This window comes from Triturus cristatus, chromosome 6, assembly GCF_964204655.1.
Source record: "Triturus cristatus chromosome 6, aTriCri1.1, whole genome shotgun sequence".
Taxonomy (NCBI): Eukaryota; Metazoa; Chordata; class Amphibia; order Caudata; family Salamandridae; genus Triturus; species Triturus cristatus.
The window spans coordinates 1466917779-1466941090 of NC_140589.1; the positions used below are offsets into that span (position 1 = coordinate 1466917779).

A 23312-nucleotide genomic window follows, 5' to 3' on the forward strand; every position below is an offset into this window, starting at 1 on the left:
TGGTAGCTGGGCAGGAAACACTAAATCCTCCCGCTGTCAGCTGTGCGCGTCCTTTTGCATCTGGAATATAGGCTAATGCCTTTGATGCCAACTGGATCGCTAACGCAGCTCAGGAAGTGGAAACTGCGTGGGCGAAAGTGAGGAGCCCGATAGTAGCCCTAGCCCTGCGCACAATCGGCGTATCAGCAGTGGCAGACCAGGACTGCGGAAAAATCAAGATGTGAATCGGAGCAGCTAAGTAGGTGTAGGCAAGCAGAATCAAGTAAAGTGCAAGTGCGCGTAGGTAGGAGAAATTGTTAAAAAGCACAGAGTAATTCAGAAAACACATATACAAATTGAAAAGTATTAAAAACCTAGTAGCAGGGCAGGAAACACTAAATCCTACCACTGGCAGCTGCGTGCGTTTATTTACTTCGGGAATGTACAGGCTAATGCGTATGATGCAAACTGGATCGCAAACGCAGCTGAGGAAGAGGAAACTGCTTGGGAAACAGGGGTTCAAATTGAATCATAAATTCAAAGCTGTTCTGAACAGGGGCCCCCAAAATATGGTTGGCCCAGGGCCCCCAAAATCCTTAAGATGTCTCTGCCTGAGTGTTGTCTCTTCTAGAGGACAGTGGTACCCCCTGGCATCTTAGGCTGCCCAGGGAATCTGCTGTCACCCGCATACTTAAGATTACCATGTATTTGGCATCCATTTCTCTGGTGCCTTGGGATTTCCCCCACAACATATTTTAAACAGGTTAACATGTTTAATTAAAAAATAAGATTTGCCATCTATCTACATAAGCAAATAAAACTATTTTTATGTGCACAGGGAAGGGAGTATATGTTCTCATAAGACGCATTAGTATGACCATGTCCGGGCTATACGTCTGAAAAATGCTAAAAAAAAAAAAAACCATAAACATGATAGCAAACCATAGACGTGTTTTCCATTATCTGATTTGCCATGTATCTTTGACACACAACTGGGGACTGTAACTGAACCCCATTTTTGGCTTTTGCTCTTCATCTCGGTTTCTGTCCTAGATCAATAGAAAATTAATAAAAATTGTTTTAAAAAAAAAAACAAAAAAACATTATGATAGCAAGGAAGGTGCAACTAAGACTACTGTGGTCAAAATAAAAATGGCAACATATCTCACCAAATGTACTCTACTAGATACACTGCAGTCAATGTGTTCATTCTTTTGATGTTTCTAGGTAAAATATTGCGAAGAAAGTGGCATAAGAAGGTTCTAGTTGCTAAGATACAATATCTGACGTCAGGAGACATGATTTGAATCCTGGCTTCTTTCTACATGTGACCAAACTGCGATGGGTATTTTTTCATTTTTTATTCTATGTACCAAAAAACCACAACATTAAAAAAAGAGAAAATCACGAAAACATGTTGCCACCTAAATATTATATGGCTATATGATTGCAATAAAAAAAAAAATAAAGAAAAAAAGCAATAATTTCGTATCAATTTATTACAACACTGCTGGTCTGTTATAGCAGGGAGCTGTACTTAGAACAGGAATATAATTCCTGTGGGTGTTCTTCTGATCTTACATCTAAGATTGGATGCGGCAAAGAAGACGTCTATAGTGTCATGTCTAATACGTTCCTGTATGAAGGTGCTGGCTGTTCTTAATTTACCACCAAGATCAATGAGTGTAAGGCTGAATTCCTTCTTCGAGCAGTTTCTCAAAGTTTCTCTGAAAATTCGAAGCATAAAATGGCTACAAGAGTATGGCCTGGGGTGTGGCTTGGTTCAGACTTCCCGATACTTGCGTTGGCACATAATGGTAAAATACGTCATACGACAAGCAGGGTGCACGAGAGGTCTGGGTTTCGTCCCGACTGCACGTCTGGACAAGTTCCAACTACACTGTGAATTGGCGGGCTTCTTCAGAAAATTGCGACTTAAGGCGTTTTTTGAAAAACAAGGAGAACCTGCGTCGGAGGATTCCAACGAAACCGGATTACGCCTAAAATCCACCTTTACCCCTCCACCACATATGATCCCAGTGGAGATTGCCACTTTTGAACAGGCTGTTTTCAATGACATTGAAAACCTAGTCCCAAAACAACCATTTCAAAATTTGAGTAAAGAAGAAACCTCTGCCTTGGAAAATCTGAGAAATTGTGAAACCATTGTAATAAAACAAGCGGATAAAGGTGGGGGTATAGTGATCCAGGACAAAGTGTCCTACCATGCCGAATGTCAAAGACTACTTTCTGACAAGAAAAACTATCGAGCCTTACAGACTGATCCCGCTAATGATCTTAAACAAGAAATAAAATCATTAGTAGATAACGCAGAAACCAGGGGCCTTATTTCCAAACAAGAAGCTGCCTTTCTTAGTACTAATGAGGGGAAGATCCCATACTTTTACATTTTACCTAAAATGCACAAGAATAAGACTCCACCACCTGGAAGACCCATTGTGTCGGGTATAGGATCCCTACTGGAACCCTTATCACGTTTTTGTGATTTCTTCTTCAAAACCTTGGTACAAAACACCTCTACCTATCTACAGGATACTAAAAGTCTGCTCAAACTACTTGAAGACATCACAGTGGATGAAAACACCATCCTAGTGTCCTTTGACATTGAAAGCCTATACACAAACATCCCACAGGATGACACCCTGAGAGTACTGAAGACAGCATTGGATGAAACCTCCTGGACCTATAGTACACCGAAAGCTTTTATCTTGGATTGTGCAAGATTGGCCTTGAAGAGAAATTACTTTGAGTACGAAGGAACACTCTTCCTCCAAATAGGGGGTACTTTGATGGGGAGCACCTTCGCTCCTAGTGTGGCAGGGCTCTATGTCTTCGACTTCGAGAAACGATTCATACTGGAGACATTGAACCCGTATATTTCCAACATCGTTTTCTGGAGAAGATACATTGACAATGTCCTGGTCATCTGGCAGGGATCCCATGAGACTCTAACCAAATTCTGTACATGGATCAACACCTGTGATCGAAATCTGAGATTCACTCACACGATGGATCCCAATACGTTGGTATTTTTGGATTTAGAGATTACCAAAGAAAATGGCCGCCTAGAGACTAGTACTCATCATAAACCAAGTGCGAGAAACAATCTTCTTAGATTTGAGAGTTTCCATCCCAGACCCCTGAGGGAAAATCTCCCGTATGGACAATACCTTAGACTACGCCGCAACTGCAGCAAAATCACAGACTATCGTGATCAAGCAAGGGTCTTGACTAAAAAACTTTCCAACAGAGGCTATCCGGAAAAAATACTCGATAAGTGCCAAAAGAGAGCACGCAACCAACCCAGAGAAGCCCTCCTAGAGGCTAAAATACAGAGGGATGATGAAATACCACTAACATGTGTAACCACCTATAACACAGCGTCTAACCTTATGACAAAATCAATTAACAAACATTGGTCCATCATCAATACTGGTAATCTACATTGGGAGAAACCCCTTTTTTCTTTTAAGAAAGCAAGAAGTTTGAAGGATGCCTTAGTGAATACACGCCCAAAAATTTGACCACAGATAGGAACTCCAACGGTCACCAATGCCTGGGGTTTACCAAATGTAGTGGGACACTACCAATGCGGCCACTGTAGCGTGTGCCACCTGACTCCAAACACAAAAACGTTGGCTTTGGAACCAGACAAAACATGGAACCAGCGGACCCATACGAACTGCAATAGTACCAATGTGGTCTATCTGATAGAATGCCCTTGCAATTTGAAATATATAGGGATGACCTGTAGAAAGGTGAAGCAAAGAATTTGTGAACACCGTAGTACAATAAGGTGTAAAAGGATCACAACCAAACTGACTGAAAATTTCCTTGAGTTTAACCATACCACCAACGATATGAAATGGACTGTTATCGAACAGATCAAAACAGGCACAAAGATCCAAGAACGTCTGTTTGAAAAGGAACAAAGATGGATCTATAGATTATCTACCCATAAGAATGGGCTGAACGATAATATTCCGTGGCATACAGTTCTTCCTAAATAACTTGAATATGTTTCTATCTACCCAGAGGCATGTTGTTCCTTCAGATGAATTAGGACTGTCTGGTGAACTGGTTCTCCTTCAACTGGGCATAGCTATATGTATAGTCTTAAGGCACTACTCCATGTCTGGTCTTCATTCTTTATAATAGTAGCGCCTACTGGTTTATCACATAGTAACCAGTCTCTCTTTGAGTTAGGATACAGTATGATGCTTATTTGCTACTGTTTGATTCCATGTGAACCACTGTGTGGATGACTATAAATTTAACGTGATTTGTACACTCTCGGGATTAGGCACTCCTTTCACCTATGTATTGATATATTGTGCCCTTTGGTTTGCCTCTCCCCTGTCAGCGCTTCATCATTTCCTTTCTTTAAGGACTGGACTCCGTTGCATTGTCTCGGCTTATCCTTATCCAGTTGATCGCACGAGTCACCCCCCGCTGCCACCCGCTGGTTTTAGTGTAAACCTTTCCGTCTTTTTTGCATGTTAATAAAGCACGATGAGTGTTGACACCACATCACCATGCCTACCACGTATTACCATCGAGGCACGTCGATCACGTGACCCGCGTCACCACGCCCCCTTCGCCCCGTCACCAGGAAGTACTTTACTCGCTTAGACGCTGGGACTCGGCAACCCTCGGGGAGTCGTTGCGGGTCGCTTAGGGTAGGCGCATTTGCCGGTGATCAGCTCCACTTAGTAAGTACCTCTCTGTGTGGCCACATAGAGTACATTGACTATTTCCCTCCATGTGCGCCGTTTCTTACCTCGTTTTGTCCGATGACAATCCCCTGCAGATCGTGTTTCCTGAGCTGCCACCACGACCCTGACTTCCATGAGGCACGCTATTACCCGTCTTTTAGTAAGGTCTCCCTCCCCTCCCATGTGTTCATTTGCACCATTTTATTACGCTGAGATAACTAGCATGCATGCTTAACTACGCATGCACTCACGATTATGTTTGAGAGCAATACACCCACTTTGAATGATGGATGAGAGTGGGTTGATATGAGTTTTTCACAGGCACTATTTATTCCCTGTGGATTAACTCAATGCATTTGCATTTCAATGGCGTATTAACGCTCATTGAATTCTACGATTATGAATGTGTCATAATCAAACTTCCAGTAGCGATTTTGGCTATTGGATCATTCATCTGGTTCTACCGCTGCAAGTTAGGGGTATTCCTTTTGATATGTATGTTCTTGTTGCATACTACTGGGAATGCAAGGAGCATTTTCAACATTGAAAACACTGTATTACACACGTAGCATTGCGTTTGCTTGTAATTTTGTGTTTATCTTTTACAGATTTCTTCCTGTCTTCGAATGGGATGACAGGACACCTGACCGTGAGTAAATGGTTAGGTTTTTGTGACCAAGGGTAGGGTACATCTTAGCGTGTGTACACCGCCCGGGTCACTTCATTCGGTCCTGACGAAAACCTAAGTAATATTATCACATAGGTTGAAACATGTAGACCTTCTTTTTGCACTTTTCAGCACTTCATTTCACTTTTAGATACCAGTGGTCAATTTAACCAATCAAGGTATCTCAGCAACGTTTTTAATATTGGCCAATTGCTCCAGAATAAACCTTTTTAGTGAGTATATCTGGCCCATTTTTAAGTCACTATTCACACACTTGCACTACGAAAAACTACCAGCTCCACTGTAATCAGGTGTTGTAGCACACCCGGATGGCATTCGGCTGTTCGGGTGGGACCCCTATGATGAAGCATCTCGCATTCCCTCTTCTCTCCGATTTGTTTTGTATATGTTATTTAACCGCCATTTATATAGCGCAAAATCACCAACGGTCTCTAAGCGCTTGTGAGGGAACATCGAGCAAAACCAGGGTTGACCCACCCAGCTCAGTCAGGGCTTAGCTTGTCCAAATGCCTGTATAAACAGGAAGGTCTTTAGTTTCCTCCTGCAGGGGAGTAAAGTGGCTTCCCTACACAGATTTTCTGGCAACTTGTTCCAGAGCTGGGGAATCACAACCTAAAAAGCTTGGCCCCCCATGGTGACTTTGTCAAACAGTGGGCAGGACAACAGGCTAGCCTCGGATGATCGGAGGCAACGTCCTGGCACGTAACTCTTCAGACGGTCATGATGTAGTCAGGTGCTGTCCCATGCAGAGCTTTGTATACGATACACAGACCCTTAAACCTGGCCTTCTGCTTAATTGGGAGCCAAATGTAGTTGTTGCAGCAATGGTGTGGCATGGGATCTTCTAGGGAGCTTGAAAATCAGTCTCGCTGCATCATTCATGACCACTTGAAGCTTCTCTGACAGTTTGTCAGGTAGTCCAGTATAAAATGCATTGCCATAGTCCAGTCGTGACACAATTAGTGCCGACACCACGGTGTGCATAGTGGAGAAAGACAGAAGGTGTACAAGTTTCCGAAGTTGCCTCATAAGGCCCACACAGTTCCCTACCACAGAGGTAACCTGGTTATTCAGCGTTAGCTTAGTGTCCAACTTGATGCCTAAGCTCTTCGCAACTGGCACTGGTAACGGAGTGGTGCCTAGCTCTTGTGGCCAGAAGGAATAGGACCAGGGGTTGCCCCCTGTGGTGATAGCTAGTACCTCAGTCTTATCAGGATTTACTTTAAGTGAGTTGGTAGTTATTCTTTTCATGGTAAACCTGAGAATATTCTGTACGTTAGACTGTGCCTGTGAGGAATTGTCGATCCGCAGAATTAGTTATGTATCGTCAGCATAATTAAATATTCCAATTGTTATAATGCTTCCATGAGTGGCTGGAGATAGATTTTAAAAAGCAGCGGACCCCTGTGGAACACCACAAGGCAAAGCTCCTTTCCTGGATACACAGTCCCCCAGCTGGACCTTTTGTGTCCGATCCTTCAAGAAGGAAGCAATCCATTTATACACGGTGCCAGTGATGCCCAGCCCCCGGATACGGATCAGCAGCTGAGCATGGTTCACTGTGTCAAATGCGGCTGTAGGGTCCAGTAGGATCAGCGCCGATGATTCTTTCCTATCGGCCTTAGCTCGTCCAGCACCGAGAGCATCACTAGCTCTGTACTATGGTGGGCCCTGAAGCCCCCTTGCCGCACATGGAGCAACTGATCTTCCTCTAGAAAAGAGCATGTGTTGCTCTACTACCTTGGCCAAGAAGGGAAGTCTAGATATTGGCCAATAGTTCTTCAGGTTGCTGGTATTTGCCCCTGCTTTCTTCAGCAGCAGAGTCAACCTTTCCAGTTACCAGGGACAGGTTAAGCAAGGAGAGCAGCTCCAACCCTAACACAGGGGGAATCTTTTTGAACACCTTGGGTGGGCAAGGGTCTTCTGGTGACCCTGATTTCACTTTGGCAATAATATGTGCTAGGGAGTAGGAGTCTAATGTTGGAAAAACTGAAAGCTTACCACCCTGAAAGTCCATTGGTTCCTCCACAAACAGGGGGCATGGACTTATATGGGTGTTGCCTATTGCTGTTAGGATATCCTTAACTTTGGTTAGGAAGAAATCCTGTATCTTATTGCAGTCAGCCAGGTTGGCATCCGCCTTCTGTTCTTACTTTTGGCTCAGCTCTCTCAACACATTAAAGGTCTCTATCTGAGTGTCCTTGGCCTCCTTGATCTTCAGCTCTTAATACGCTGATTTATTTCAGTGATGGCTATTTTGTAGCGGGCTAGCATTGCTTTTTATTCCCCCAGGGCCTCTGGATCATATGACTTCTGCCATTGCCTTTCACACTGGCGTAGGATTTGTTTCTTTCCTCTTACTTCCTCCGTATACCATGGGGCACCCCTAACTCTGTTCGTTGCTCTTTCCCTCCGTGTAGGAGCCACTTTGTCAATGGCTTTCCTCAACCGGCTTGTGTGTCTCTCACACTCCAGATCCGGGTCCACCATCTGACTCCCTGGGTACGTTGACTCATACAATGCCTCCCTTAGGCTGACTTCCTCTATTTTATGCCTATTCTGTACTGTCCTCCATACTGGAGGTAGGTACTTTAGCCGGCTGGACAGAGCTATCATCAGACTGATCACATAGTGATCTGACCAACTTCTTGGTCTACACTCTATTAGTTGTGCAGCAGGTAGCGTAGTCCAGATAATGTATAGAGTGTGGCCTTTCTAATGGGTAGGGTTTTCCACAATTTGTTTCAGCCCCAGCATACACATCGCCTCTTCAAACTTTCTGGTCAGGGGCTCTCTAGGTACCAGGTCCAAGTGGTAGTTAAAGTCCCCCACCACTAGGATCTGTTGGTATCTGGAGCACAAATCGCTGACCACTTCGGTAAGCAGTTCATTGAATGGAGGGGTGGACGGTATACTATTAAATCTATCAGGCAAGAGGATTTTAGCCTTATTTTTACCCCCAGGACCTCCGTTCCATCCAAGCTTTCTGCTACTATCCTTTCCATGGTCAGGGACCTGCAGCTAAACACCGCCACCACCCCCTCTTTTTCTGCCCTGACGATTGTACATCAAAACATCGTAGTCTGGGGTGGGGGCGGCCACTATATCGGGACCTGAGGCATCCTCCAGCCACGTTTCCGAACTGCAAGAATATCTGGCTCGTCCTCCTGAAGAAGTGTGAACATTTCCAAATTGTGCTTTTGGAGGGACCGAGTGTTCAACACTACAGGCCTCAATCCAGTGGAATCACCTGACCTCGCGTCCTTCGATCTCAGAGCCTGAGTACATCTCATCTCTGGATCCCCATTACCAAATAACAGATTTCCCGTCAGTACCTTCTCTTCTGCCAGTACAGGAAGGGGCGGCAAGTGGAACTAACCATTTAGTTTGTGAAGTTCCTCCATGGAGTAGATCAACCTTTGACCAGGGGTCCTGGCCCCTCGACCCAGTTGTGCGCTGACGGGCGCAGACGGGCTTGCCTTAGGTGCGCCTCTGGCACATCGCTGCGTGTCCACTCCAGCCCGCTTAAAGGATCACGCCGCTCTCCGCCTTCCAATCAGCCCTACTGTGCAGCAGCTGACAGGCAATCAAGGTCTAGACCGCTCTCCGGTAAAACCCCTGAGCCCGGAGCAGAAGTCTGAAAATGAGCCTAAGTGCAAAAGGTATCTGGCGGCGATGGAAGCAATTAGGTAGTGTGTGAAAATAAAAGCATAAAACACATTTCAAACAATCAGGCTATAAAGTGTAAAATTCCCAATATTCCAGGCGCTGGTAACCCAGGTATGGTCACCGTTCCCTCAACGGCTGCACGTTAGCTACAACCCACTTAAAAGATCACACCCTCCCTGCCCTCCAATCAACCCTGCTGTGCAGCAGCTGACACACAGTCAAGGTCTAGACCGCTCACCGGCAAAACCCCTGAGCCAGGAGCAGAAGTCTGAAAACGAGCCTAAGTGCAAAAGGGATCTGGTGACAATGGAAGCAATTAGCTAGTGTGGGAAAATAAAAGGTTTACTGGCTATTACCTCTGCCAGAAGGTTCCAAATCAAGGAATCATTCTTCCAGTCCTACACTCAGCTCGGGGCATTCTGTCTTCCTTAGATGCAGAAAGAGCTTTATTGATATTCTTAGAGATAAGAAAACCATCCAGATTTAACAGTCTGCATTTGTGTCATATGGGTTGGCATCAAAAGGGGGAACATCCACTATTACTATCAGTAGATGGGTAAGGCGGGCCATCTACATAGCTACAAACACATCAATTCCCGAGCTACAGTCAATTAGAACTCAAATCCAATCAATTAATCCACGCAGGGGTCTTGTCAGTATGTTTTTCCTCTTGGTATTTTATTCGGTGTTTGGTACATAGAGAATCTTCTGTTTTTCAGCAACAGAACAGATAGCTACAGATTATGTCCAGATCATGCCAACACGTGTTTCGTCCAGGATTAACCTAGGACTTCCTCAGGGCTAAAACAAACAAACACATATTCTTAAATTTAGTCTGAAAACCAACTAAAATCTTCTCAACATAAGAGAAGATAACCTCCACCAAAAGGTATCGAAACAGACAAGCAGGTGAAGATATTGGATGAAAAAAGGGAGGGAAAAAAGGAGAGAGTATAATTACAGACAGAAACACCCGTGCGCAGTACACACTTTCTGGTCCATAAATATATGTAGCAAGTACAAGTGAAAAGGAAAAGGAAAGAGAAAAAGGGAAAAGAAGAAAAAAGTGGGAAAGAAGGGGAATAATAAGAAATGTCTCCAAAACCAGAAAAAACCTATAGACAACCGCACTCAACTTCGTGTGGCAACCTTTAATACCATAAAACAAAAAAGTGTCAGAGAAAAGAAAACAGCCAACCCGTATCATGCACACATATTAAGTGCCAACAAGTTAATCACTCACCGCCAATTCTGATGTGCAAAGCATGAGACATAAGCTCAACGGCTACCTTCCAAAACCCTTCTTTAGTAAAAATAGCATCCTTTAAAAATGCACAAATCATGTCACAACTCAGACTCATGTCCCTCTATATACAAGTAAAACGCTAATATCAGTTGCATTTAAACAGCTAGCAATAATGATAGAAAACACTCACCAGTAGGAGTAGAAACAAGCGAATAGTCAAAGACCATCATCCATCGATAGCAGCAATATTATTAAAATCAAGTATAGTCCTAAAAATAGTACAAATACACGTATTAGGGATCCAATCAAAATTAACTCAAACTGACATGGGCAGCATATTAAACTTGCACCAAAGGTAGCCATAGGCTTTATTATCAAGACCTTAAAATTGACTGGTAAAATGTACACATTGTGTGTTAACATCCCCTAGTCCGAGTCTGATATTGCCGTAATTATATTAGTGATCGACTCTGTAAGGTGCCTCATGCTATATCTAGACTGAAGGACACCCACAGCTTTCAAGACAACTACCATGTCAACCCCAATCTAAAATATACATGCACTGCAGAGTTCACATTATATGTTTTGAATCCTCTGCCCAAGCCCGATATCATTGTCAAGACCATAACTTTCAGCCCTGCAAGGTTCCCTATCCCATGTCTAGAATAAAGGACCCCTTGCTACATAGAATATTCCTCCTTACCTTAAGATCCATATGGTCCAGACGGAAGGTTTTCCGAAATGATTCCTTGGCATGTAGCACCGACGCTATCTTGTAATGGGGATTTATACTTATCCATTCAATCACAATCGAAAAAGGACTAAACGAGTAAACACCAACAATTAAAACCCAACGAACGCCGTCTTGAAATCATCTGTGAAAATAAAAAACAACTAGAGCCGTACGAGTATTCATGCCTCATCCAGTATTCAAGAAAAGGTCTAACTTTATTAACCACAAAATTCAATCGCAATAAAACACATCTTTAAATCGTCCGGAAATATGTATAAAAAAGGCTGACCATGTGACAGGGGAATCAAATTTACTCACCACAGCTGATATTCAATCAGAAATGTAAATGACCAAACAGGTCAATATCAGCCGGCAACTTCATCTACGTATACATCTCAATCGGGCAAGTCATGCTCTTCCTTAATGCCGAAAATACCTTATCAGTTTATGATAGTAAGGAGACCCTCAATGATCTCTCTAACTAAAAATGATCAGACCTAATACAGAAACGGCGGAAAAATAAAGTATTTCAAATGTCAATCTCTTAAATTAATAACATTCGAAAAGGGGGAAGACAGTCCAATATAGAAGTAGGAATGTACAGTACAAGCCCAATCACACCCGCTGATAGATCGGGAAAGGCAGAGCGAAGCTCCATATTACCAATACTACATATTATAGTTATTCATTTGGTTTCAGCAAGCATATAAATGAATGATACCACCTCATTTTCTCATATCACAATTTACATTGAACAGGTACAATGTTGATGTTATTACATTGATTATGTTCACATATATGGTACTAATCCAAACAATAGACTATCCTTACATGTATAGAACTAGACTTCATCATTAAATCAGGATTATAGCCATAAATCAGATCTTAACTTATCATGTTCCCAGTAAATATTGCAGCTCAGAATCAATATTAATGCCCATCTCCACAGCACAGAGTTTTAAAATCCAACGTGCCTCACACTGTCTTACCCTGAGATCTCTATTGCCACCATGTGTGTCAAGTGGTATAGATTCAATACCATGGAAGGTAAATGACAAGTGTGTTTTCTGTGCTGGACACTCTAGAGCATGGCTCACAATAGGGTATCTGGAGTCCTGGTTTTTAAGTGCCCGAAAATGTTCAGCCATACGATCTTTAAGGAATCTGATCGTACTGCCTAACTATTCATTGGGTTTGGACCTACCAGGAAGGGCTTTAGTGAGATCAACTAGAGCAGTAGCAGCTCCATGGCCTGAAGTGGGAGGAGTTTCTCTACAAAAAATGTGTGGAGTGGCCACATGGGCTACATCCAATACGTTTCTGTCTCATAAATTGGACATCTGTTCTTCTGATACTGATAAGGTTGGTTTGTCTGTTTTGAAAACAGCTTTGAGCTAATTGTTGAAATATATCTTCCTGCGTCATATAATTTGGTCAGTCATTCATTGCTTTAGTACATCCTCATGGGTAATGAACAAATTACTTATTGGTGATATTCATTACCCTTAGTCCTCCTCGTCAAAGCCTTTACTCATGAGAGCACCCCGCCTCCTGACGGAGAAACGCTACCCAAGCATTTCTTCTTATTTTATGAAACAGTCAAACACCAGTGAGCTAAAAGGTTTCTCCGCCTAACGCTCTAATTATCATCCGTTTCCTCCATGTTTTTGCAGCCTTCAAAAAAACAAGTCAGGGAGTACTGGTGAGACATTGACTTTGAAAAGAAACCTATATCTAAATCTATACAATATTTTGAAGTGAACGCAAAGGAGGTGCTTTGGACACGCAATCGCTTTTTCTAATGATAAAATATCAGTTGCCTTTTAATAGTCATGCAGGCATATTGTGACAAGCACAAGTCAACTACCATATTTGACCGAATTGAGAATGGTGCTGGAGTCCACATTTGATTCGACAAAATTGCAAAGATTAAATAGCGTAATGATGAGCATCATCTCTAGTAAAGGTTCCATTCTTATCGCATGTCAAGTATGTCTTGGCACTGACTGCCACAATAAGAAGCACAGTTTACCTCCTGAACGGTCAGAGAAGATTCTGAGTACTAAGAGAATTAGTCTTGGGTAGTCATGCAATGCAGCAATCATCAGCACTCCAGAGTGTTAGGTGGTTACTGAGTGAAAGTTCAATGAGTTGCTTTGCCTCCCTACTATATTTCTTGTGTGGGGAGAATGAACACATTACTTACTGGTAATCTTTCCCCTTAAGATAGTCTAGACCATTCGCTTGTGGCCAGAGAGGTGTGCTTTTCTGATGCTTGACATTTGGATGAATGAGAAAATCTTTAAATTGTCTACGATTGTCAGGTTTCAAAATCGAAGGAACACCCCATGTTGCAAAGATACTTTCTAATCTATCAATGACTCAGTCATGAGTAGTTGATGACAAATATTCCACAACGGAAAAGCAGGAATATTCATCAATAATTACTAGTAGATGATGTCCATTGTCAAGGGGGCCAGAGAAATCAATTGCAATCTTCTCCCATGCATGTTGTGGGAGATCAAGGATGTTTAACGGATGTGGGATTGTCTTGGATGACAAACAGCTGTACCGGTTACATGCCTTTAACTCTTTTTCAACTCTTTCATCAAGACAAGGGAGCCAAACAGTTCAAATATTTACACCGCGTATACTTTACCAGACATAGGCTCTGGTGGGCTGGCCAGTATCTTCCCCTACATGCTTGCGATGTGGCACCAATGAGGGTACCTTTATGCACACGATTTGGCTGTGTGGTGCACTCACAAGGTTCTGACGGTGGGGGTCATGACATGCCATTCCAAGGTGTCGGCCTGGGATCGCCCCATGGCACCAAAGCTGTCTTTTTTTACACACCACGGACTATACTGGGGCATGAGGTATAAAAGGCACTTACTGTTCTTGGGCCTTACCCTGGTGAAACGGGATATGGACAGACTATGGAAGGCTACATCCCCCTCTGTGTTGGGCATATGGAAAAAAGGTATGGACTTTTGCATGGGCCTAGAACTGCCCATATTCAAAGCAAGGGGGTGTCCACAGAAACACCCCAAGATCTGTCTGCGCTGATTACCGTGGCCTCCATTTGCATTCGCTGAACCCGGTGGCATTATTTGTAGAGAATGAAGGTATATAGAGATGCTGACTTGTACATTACTGTATAAGTTCATTGCATTGGGGACACTGGAGTGCGGGAGGGTGAATGCTGGAGAGCACTGTAGAGACATGGCACATTTATTTGTTTTATTGAATGTTATTTTGTTTTTGATACCTACTGATGTAGATACTACTGCTGTACATATGCACATTGACCTGTATATGCGTAAACTAATTCTGAGGGGCCCTATGTGGGTGTCAGCACTAATAAAATGTGTTTTGAAAAAAAGATCCAGTGGGCAACAATAAAGGCATTCAGAAGTTACTAGTATAACTTGTCCAACGAGCAGGGATTAATATAGGGATTTAATAATATTATCATCATCAGCAAAATACTTTATTCTGGTGCAATAGCAGTAAAAGTACACAAGACAATACACAACACTACAACTATATGTTAAAATAAAACAAAACAATCAGACTGAAGGTCCACTGCTCAGAACGTAATACACTTACACATCACAAATTATCCAAGATAAAATATTAAAATCCCAGGTACAAATGCAGAAAAATAAAGTACTGTGTATAGGGCACTAAGGCTTTGCTAAGACAGTTGGAGCTAACTAGAACCATAATACTCAGGTATAGTTTCTCTTAATCTTGAATATGCAATTGTAACAGAGAACTACAAACCAGGAAGTGCAAGGCAGGCATATACATAAAAAAGCTAGAGCCAAGATATCTACCTAAGGTAAAAGACTAAGTCAAAATATCATATTGTACGATGGGGTGTGGGGCGGGGGGTATTGTATGTTTTTGTTCTCTTTAGTTTTGCTTTAATTGCTTTCACTATTCTTTCAATATATGAGAAAAGTGTCAAAGTCATGATAATGTATATTGATACTACAGAAGCCTCTGGGTTACAGAGCTCCGCTCTAAGTGCGTTTGACAAATAAAATTTGTTTTTAAAAAAAAACATCGTATTGTAGGTTTAGACATAAGTAGCATAAATCGCAGCTATTCTTGATAGTGAGACATTAAGTTAGCATGATTGAAGTGCATAGAAAAAATTGGATAGTAATGTGTCAGGAAGTCCCTGACTCCATCTGAAGACCCTGTGGAGACAAAAGGAGATAAGGACAATTCAAAAGTGGACAATTGACACGATTTAAGTCCTAATAAAGTCTGCTATACAGAAATATTATATGTGCTGAAACCTTTTTTTTTAAACCTCTCACATAATGACAATGCAAAATATACTGGTTAGTTGCCACAAATTAAAGGAGAAGAAAAAGTAAAGAAATGCCTGACAAGTCAAGTTACCCCAACGCTTTGAGTCTAATGCTCCAGCTCCAATGTAAGTATTTAGCAACAACACATACAATTGATTCCCTACTCTTGGCATGCACCAGCCTAATCGATGCTGAGCACTGCCTGCACCCAAGCTGCCTACACATCGACATTGGGAGAATCCAGTTCTTCAGCGGGTGTTCGCAACCCGGGCAAAAGAAGCAAAAGTGCAGTAATGTTTCTTCTGCCTGCAAGCAGACCGGGCATGTTTTATTCATGTCTATTGCGGCTGTCCATTTTGAACAGAAGTACTTAAGTGGTAGGGTTCCATGCCAAAACTTGATAAACAAGTGTCTGGGGTTAAAGTATAATCTAGGGAACTTTCAAACTTACTGTGGGATTTAAGACCTAACAATTCTGTGGTGAGAGATCCTTGGTTCTTATTGCTCACCTCTAGTACCCACATGTGCTCCCAAAAGGTATCCTTGACAGACTCCCTGGAAAGATGTTTAATACGCCCCTTTACTCTCCAGTATTCGCTGAGGCTTAGTTCACACACGGTTTCTTTAATGTAACATGCCCACTTTATTTTGCAGTTCTTATCTCTTTCTACTATTTCTTTGAAGCCATTGCAATACTCTTCAAAGTCCAGGGTATAATTTGCCCTTCGCCAATACTGGAAAGGCCTTAGCTGTCCCTTGGGGATAATTGGTTTAACACCCATGTCCCACCACAAGGGTAATAGGGGAGTGCTTTTGGGCCAAACATAGGGATATAAGGAAGTTGTTTTCAGCTGTTCCCAACGTGGCCAGTCCTGAAGGAATAAAACCCTTACATCGCATGCGTTTACAACGCATGCGATTACAACACGGTCGTTGCAACGACCGCGTTGTTACATCAGAGTACCATTACAATGCAAGTCGTTACAACGACTTGCTCAAGGGGGCGCACTGGATTTAGGAATAGTATAATTTACTATTCCAACTCCAGTGTGCGCAACAGTAGGGAAGGTGTTGGAATAGTAAATCATACTATTCCTTAGTTTAGAGTGACCCGTAGAGCAAGTCGTTGTAACGACTTGCGTTGTAATGGTACTGCGATGTAACAATGCGGTCATTGTAACAACTGTGTTATAATCGCATGCGTTGTAACGCATGCAATGTGATGGCTGTTTCCCGTCCTGAAGAGCCACATAACTCAGCCCCATATAGGGCACTGTCTTCTGCCTTTGCACTATAGAATTTTAAAGCTGGCAAGATCTGTCTTATTTTTGTGGAATAGTATAATCTCAGCATCCCTAATGTGTGCTGACATAAGTTCGGACTACTTTTTTTAACTTGGGGGGACCATGTCATGTTTATTGTTAACCTGATTCAGAGGTAGTCAAAATTGGCTTCCCTGTCTAGGCTATTTCTGCCAAGAGAAATAGAAAACCCTGAAGGCTCTATGAAGATCAATAGTCATGAATTTTGTTTTTGTGTGGTTTATCACCAGCCCCTGGTCATCACAGAAGCTCGCAAAGCAATCCACCACATCAACAGGCTAGCCGGGGTTTTGGACACCAGCAAGGTGTCATCTGCAAACAAAAGCAGGGGGATCTTGTGGCCGGCAACCTTTGTTACACCTTTATGTGTCCTAATGTGTTTTGTTAGCTCTCCCAGGGGCCCCCAACGCACTTGGGCATACGTGTCTTGATGCAAACAGATCAATATGCCCAGCAATTCTGGGAGTACCTGGTTTTGCTTCAGTACCTCCCATAATTTATGGTGGGGACCAGGTCGAAAGTAGACTTTAGATCCACAAAAACTAAGAATGGAAAACAACCATCCTCCAATAGATGGTAAGGAACCTAAACATCTGGTCAATGGTTCTTATGTGTTTCCTTGTAAGTTTAATAAAGCTTCATGCTCTACTATCCACATGTCAAGTCAGTACAGAAGCTGCCTACATAAGACCTACTGTGTAACATCAACAAAGCTTATGCTCTATAGTCTAATGGTGTTTCCCTGAAGTCCTTTTTATGGACTGGGACAATCTCTGCCGCTTTCCAGCTACTAGGGATAGCCACGCCCTGAAGTATTGCGTTGGATATTCTATTTATATATTTGGCCCGGTTCTCAGGGTCTAAGTGGAAAAGATCTCCAGGGCCCCCATCAGTTCCTGCAGCTTTACCAGGGGTGGTACTCTTAATTGCACTTAGTGTTTCATTTAGGCCTATAGTTCAGGGAGCGATATGTGCATTTGTCCCAAGCTCTGATGGAACTCAAGCATCCACTTCCGTCCCTGTGAGGGGAACATTTAGGTCAGAAAAATACTTGTGCTAGGCCTCTGGGTGAATAGAATTTGTTAAGTGTTTTTTATCATTCTGGCCCTCAGTAGCCACCAGAGGCCAAAATGTACAGGCATGATTGGTTTTTGCCACATCTTATAGATCTTTCCAGATCTGAGTGTCCCAGTCTTTACGGGCTTTAGTCTGTACCTGTTTATATATATTTACTCTTAATCAGGACTGCCACTCTCCAGGGCTTGGCATAGCTCGTTTTTTTACTCTTTTACAGTCTTCATCATAGCACGTGCTATCTAATTTTGCAGCCAGTATAATCCCAGAATGGTACTGGAGAAAGCATTCTCCTACTGTATCAAAGAGTTTCCCATGTATGGCTGTAACCACAGCATTTTTGTCCTGTGGAATTATTGGTCTATCTAAATCCACTAAGGCATCTATGTGGTCTCTATTCATAACAACCCTAACATCCAATTGTGCCCCCAATCTAGCCCATTTTAATCTGCGTCTGTCCTTTGCTGGCAGAACATCCGTGGAAAGTGACAGAGCAACGTCCGCCAGATGGTTAATTAGTATAGTCAATTTACAGTGGACGGTATTATGATCACTGTCACTCCTATTGACAACTTACATATCTTCTCCAGATCTCCATAATGGGAGGGCAATCAATATATGGTCAATCCTACTGGTTTGCTAAGGGTGGTAATACATGTGGAGGGCTTGCAGATCAGACATTGTTCGGCCATTGTAAGCCCTCAGACCTTAGGACAATGTTAGCGACAATAGTTTATATGCCACAACTGTCCAACACTTCACTGGCACTGCCTATAGGGCAGGCACAACCCATTCCTTGTCAACTACCTCAGTAAAGGGGTAATTGTTGTTATCAAGTAGCTCGAGAGTGGTGTTAAAATCACCTGCACCAACTAGGGAGTCATGTGAGTTCAATCGTTCCCTATGTGTCAAAAAATGTTTCAGTGTCAGTGGTTCACCACTCCCTCTGATCCCCCGGCTGTACACATCATACAAGTCGAATGTACGACTACTGTAATGGTTATACCCTGGATTTCGGGTGAGGCAATATTAAGGAAACCCAATTTAACACCCAATGAGGTTTGTATCCAGACTAAAAGACCGCCAGAAGGATGACCTTTCCCATTATGGATTGCAGGGACAAAGAAGTTCACATAGTACACATAGTCGCATAGTACAGCACATAGTCACCTATGTGCAGGATCAAGGCTCCAAGTTTCTTGAAAAAGACATATATCGAACTGGTCTAAGAGCATGCCCCACGCAGGATCACCAAGCTTAGAACTCACACCGCCATGTTCCAAGACAAGATATTAATAGTGCTTGGGTTCTTAGTTTGCTTTTCAAATAAAGATATTGAACTTTCCCCTGAAGACAGTGCGCAGGTTGGAGCCAGACCCCAGGGTGGATTTCAGACGTGATTGCTTTGTTAGCAATGGCGGGCTCCCCATGCCTGGGAGATGTGTAGTGGCACCTGGTGGGATGTACTTCACCCCTGTTGAGGGCAGATCACTAGAGGGATGTAGCTTTCTTAGCAGAGAGCTTCACAGCAGAGATTTGCAGAGCAGCGACCTCGGCATTCCCCTCTACCTTTGTAAATCATTATGGGATAATGCAAGAATTGGATTTAAATTCACTTTTCAGTTCCAAAGTTCTGTCCGCTATGGAATGAATATGAGGAATAATTTAAGCATATTCCCCATTATATTACCAATATGTAATATTTTCTGTCTAATACCTTACTTCTCTACCTCCCAGCCTGTTATGTCCAGGCTAATTGATTTGGTCTGTTGCTTCATACAAAACAGGGTGTAGTAAGGGGGACAGAACATTTTTGAAGCATTTCCAATACAAAGCTCTGACGTTGTTGATTTCAGTGTGATTCAAAGCAGACTGCAGTCTCCTGAAAAAGTCGACAGATCAGGATGACCAAGTGGTCAATAGTGACAATAAGCGCAAGACCAGCCAATACAATTGCCAGAAAAAGAAAACATTAATTGCTCTTAAAAAAAATGTTTCTTTTGGCCTTTTCTGCACTTTAGTTACCGTCATATCGTTTTTTGCTTGCAGTAAAGGTTGGAGTGGTTGGAAGCGCCTCTAAGCCTCACCCTGCTACTTCCGGCTTCACGATCAGCACGCGCAGCTGGTTTGGAATCCGACCAACGCTGTGAAGTGTGGAGAGCATGAGTAGACTCGTTTTGGAACAGGAATGGTAAGGAAAGACATGTACTATAACAGGCTTGGTGCTCGGGAGCTGGTCAACCGTGCTCCTCAAACGCGTATAAGCTGCATAACCTATATGCCTGATCCATTCTGCTACTAGACATACGAGATGGGATCACAGTGATACTTGATGCTGCTTTCTAACTTTATTATAACTCGTTTAATATACCTTGAAAATGAATGAATGGCTGTGTTGGCCCTCCCAGGTTTCCAACACGAAAAATGCACGTTAAATGCTATGCTCAGCAGGCACTCAACCAGGTGTGTAGGCTTAAAAAGTCTAATTAGAGCAAAAGATTGGCAACACTTGTAATGCCCAAATTGACAGATTAATCACTTCCAGGGAATGGATACAAAAGTCCATGCAGCTCGTAAGCTGCTGGGAAAGAACCTTTACAACGCAGTCATTACAACGCACTACAATTACAACGCAGCCATTACAATGAATGCCACTACAACGCATGTCATTACAACGCATGTCACTGCATGCCATGCCATTACAATGCATTATAAGGTAAGTAATGGGGAACAGTAATTTTTAACCCCACACTATACAACACTTACCCTACTGCTGCACTCACTGCAGTAGGAATAGTAATTTTTACCCCTACACTATCCAACACTTACCCTACTGTTGCACTCACTGCAGTAGGAATAGTAATTTTTACCCCTACACTATCCAACACTTACCCTACTGCTGCACTCACTGCAGTAGGAATAGTAATTTTTACCCCTACACTATCCAACACTTACCCTACTGTTGCACTCACTGCAGTAGGAATAGTAATTTTTACCCCTACACTATCCAACACTTACCCTACTGCTGCACTCACTGCAGTAGGAATAGTAATTTTTACCCCTACACTATCCAACACTTAACCTACTGTTGCACTCACTGGAGTAGGAATAGTAATTTTTACCCCTACACTATCCAACACTTACCCTACTGTTGCACTCACTGGAGTGGGAATAGTAATTTTTACCCCTACACTATCCAACACTTACCCTACTGTTGCACTCACTGAAGTGGAAATAGTAATTTTTACCCCTACACTATCCAACATTTACCCTATTGTTGTACTCACTGGAGTCAGAATAGTAATTTTTACCCCTGCACTATCCAACACTTACCCTACTGTTGCACTTCACTATCCAACACTTACCCTACTGTTGCACTCACTGGAGTGGGAATAGTAATTTTTACCCCTACACTATCCAACACTTACCCTACTGTTGCACTCACTGGAGTGGGAATAGTAATTTGTACCTCTACACTATCAAACACTTACCCTACTGTTGCACTCACTGGAGTGGAAATAGTAATTTTCACCCCTACACTATCCAACACTTAGCCTACTGTTGCACTCACTGCAGTAGGAATAGTAATTTGTACCCCTACACTATTCAACACTTACCCTACTGTTGCACTCACTGGAGTGGGAATAGTCATTTTTACCCCTACACTATCCAACACTTACCCTACTGTTACACTCACTGCAGTAGGAATAGTAATTTTTACCCCTACACTATCCAACACTTACCCTACTGTTGCACTCACTGGAGTGGGAATAGTACTTTTTACACCTACACTATCCAACATTTACCCTACTGTTGCACTCACAGTAGTGGGAATAGTAATTTTTACCCCTACACTATCCAACACTTACCCTACTGGTCCACTCACTGGAGTGGGAATAGTAATTTTTACCCCTACACTATCTAACACTTACCCTACTGTTGCCCTAAATGTAATATGCGTTGTAATGGTATGCACTGTAGTGACATGCGTTGTAAACGTAGTTTCTAAAAATGCGTTGTGAATGCATGTGTTGTAAAATCATGCGTTGTAATGGATGTTGCGATGTAAAAACTGCGTTGTAAAGGCATGCGTTGTAAATGTTTATGTTGTAACGTCATACATTCAATGGATTCAGGCTGCTGTCACCACCCACTTACCAGCCATCTGAAGCTTTGGCTCAAAATTGGGAATAACATGGAAGTCACAAATGTACAGGGCCCTTTACCATGTGCAATTCCCCAAAACCAGGCCACTTTTCACACACATTTTCCACGTGTTGTTAACAAGGTGTATTTCCATATGCAGTAAAACTTGTAATGATGTGGGATGGTAGTTCAGGAAAAAATATTGCAAATACCACTTTGAAGGACATGGAATGCGGGCCTAAGTACTTCACTGAGTAAAATGATTTATAATAGACACTGTGCCTCAAGGGATAAAGGGCCAGATGTATGACTGTTTTTAGCACTCGCAAACGGAAAATCGGCCCGTTTGCGACTGCTAGAAAGGATTGTAGCATGTACCAAACCTATTTTGCGCATTGGTAACCTTTTACCGACTTGCAAAATAGGTTTTGCAAGTCGCTATTAGATAGGGGCATGTCAAGGGCGTCCCTTCCTAATAGCGAGTCGCAGGGGGATGTAAGATGATGCGGTTGAACACAATCGCATTTACCAGTCGCAAACAAGAAGGAGTCCCGAAGGGACCCCTTTCCCTTTGTGTTTGGCTGCAAAAATATTTTTTTTAAGAGCAGGCAATGGTTCCACAAAAAAAGCTTTTTTTTATAAAGCAGTGACAGACATGGGGTCTGTTGACCCCAGTAGGCCACCATCCCTGTGAGTGCAGGCCATTAACAATGGGTCGCAAAATGCGACCTGTCTTATGACTAATAATGAGGCAGGTCCTTTGAGACTCATTTGGGAATTGCAAACAGTGCTTCAGACACTGTTGTACATCAGTGTTTATGACTCGCAATTTGCGAGTTGCAAAAAATGCAAATTGCGAGTTGCAAACACTGAGGGTCAGACATCTGTCCCAAATACTGCCTACCAGAATGTCTAAACACATTGCTAGTCACAGAGAAGTTCTTGGGTATTGTAGAGAAATGGGACCAAAGGCTGAGTTCCTTTATGGATTTTTGGAGCCAAAGGAAATACAAACATTTGGCATTTGGTCACTCTTGCTCCCTTTGTAATAAGGTAATTTTTAGGTCGAGCCTGGGCAGCGCTCTGCGATGCATGCTGTATTGAGGAATGGAATAAAAGCTCCGCCCAGTTCCCACCCATTTTTTCAATTGGCTCCTGTTACAGTCCTTTCAAAATCGTTGCTTTTCATTCATTAACCCCTTCGATGCACATGACGGAGCGGTTCCGTCATGCGCATCGGTTGCGCTGTGCGGATGACGGAACCGCTCCGTCCTGGCCCCGCCCTCGCACGGACCCTTCAGCACAGCGCGGTAATTCGCGCCGCGCTGAAGGGGTTAAAAGGCTTACTAGTCCCTCCCTGGTACCGCCTTGTCTGCATTTGTAACCTCCCA

General features: G+C 42.9%; 1 long non-coding RNA gene across 2 annotated transcripts in view; it reads left to right on the forward strand.

The window, feature by feature from the left end:
• The window catches only part of LOC146821551 (uncharacterized), a 675073-nt gene that overhangs the window by 513028 nt on the left and 138733 nt on the right, over window positions 1-23312 (forward strand). For both annotated transcript variants that reach the window (XR_014963184.1, XR_014963183.1), the window contains exon 4: window positions 19825-19966. This is a non-coding gene — a long non-coding RNA (uncharacterized LOC146821551). The remainder of the gene's footprint in view (window positions 1-19824; window positions 19967-23312) is intronic.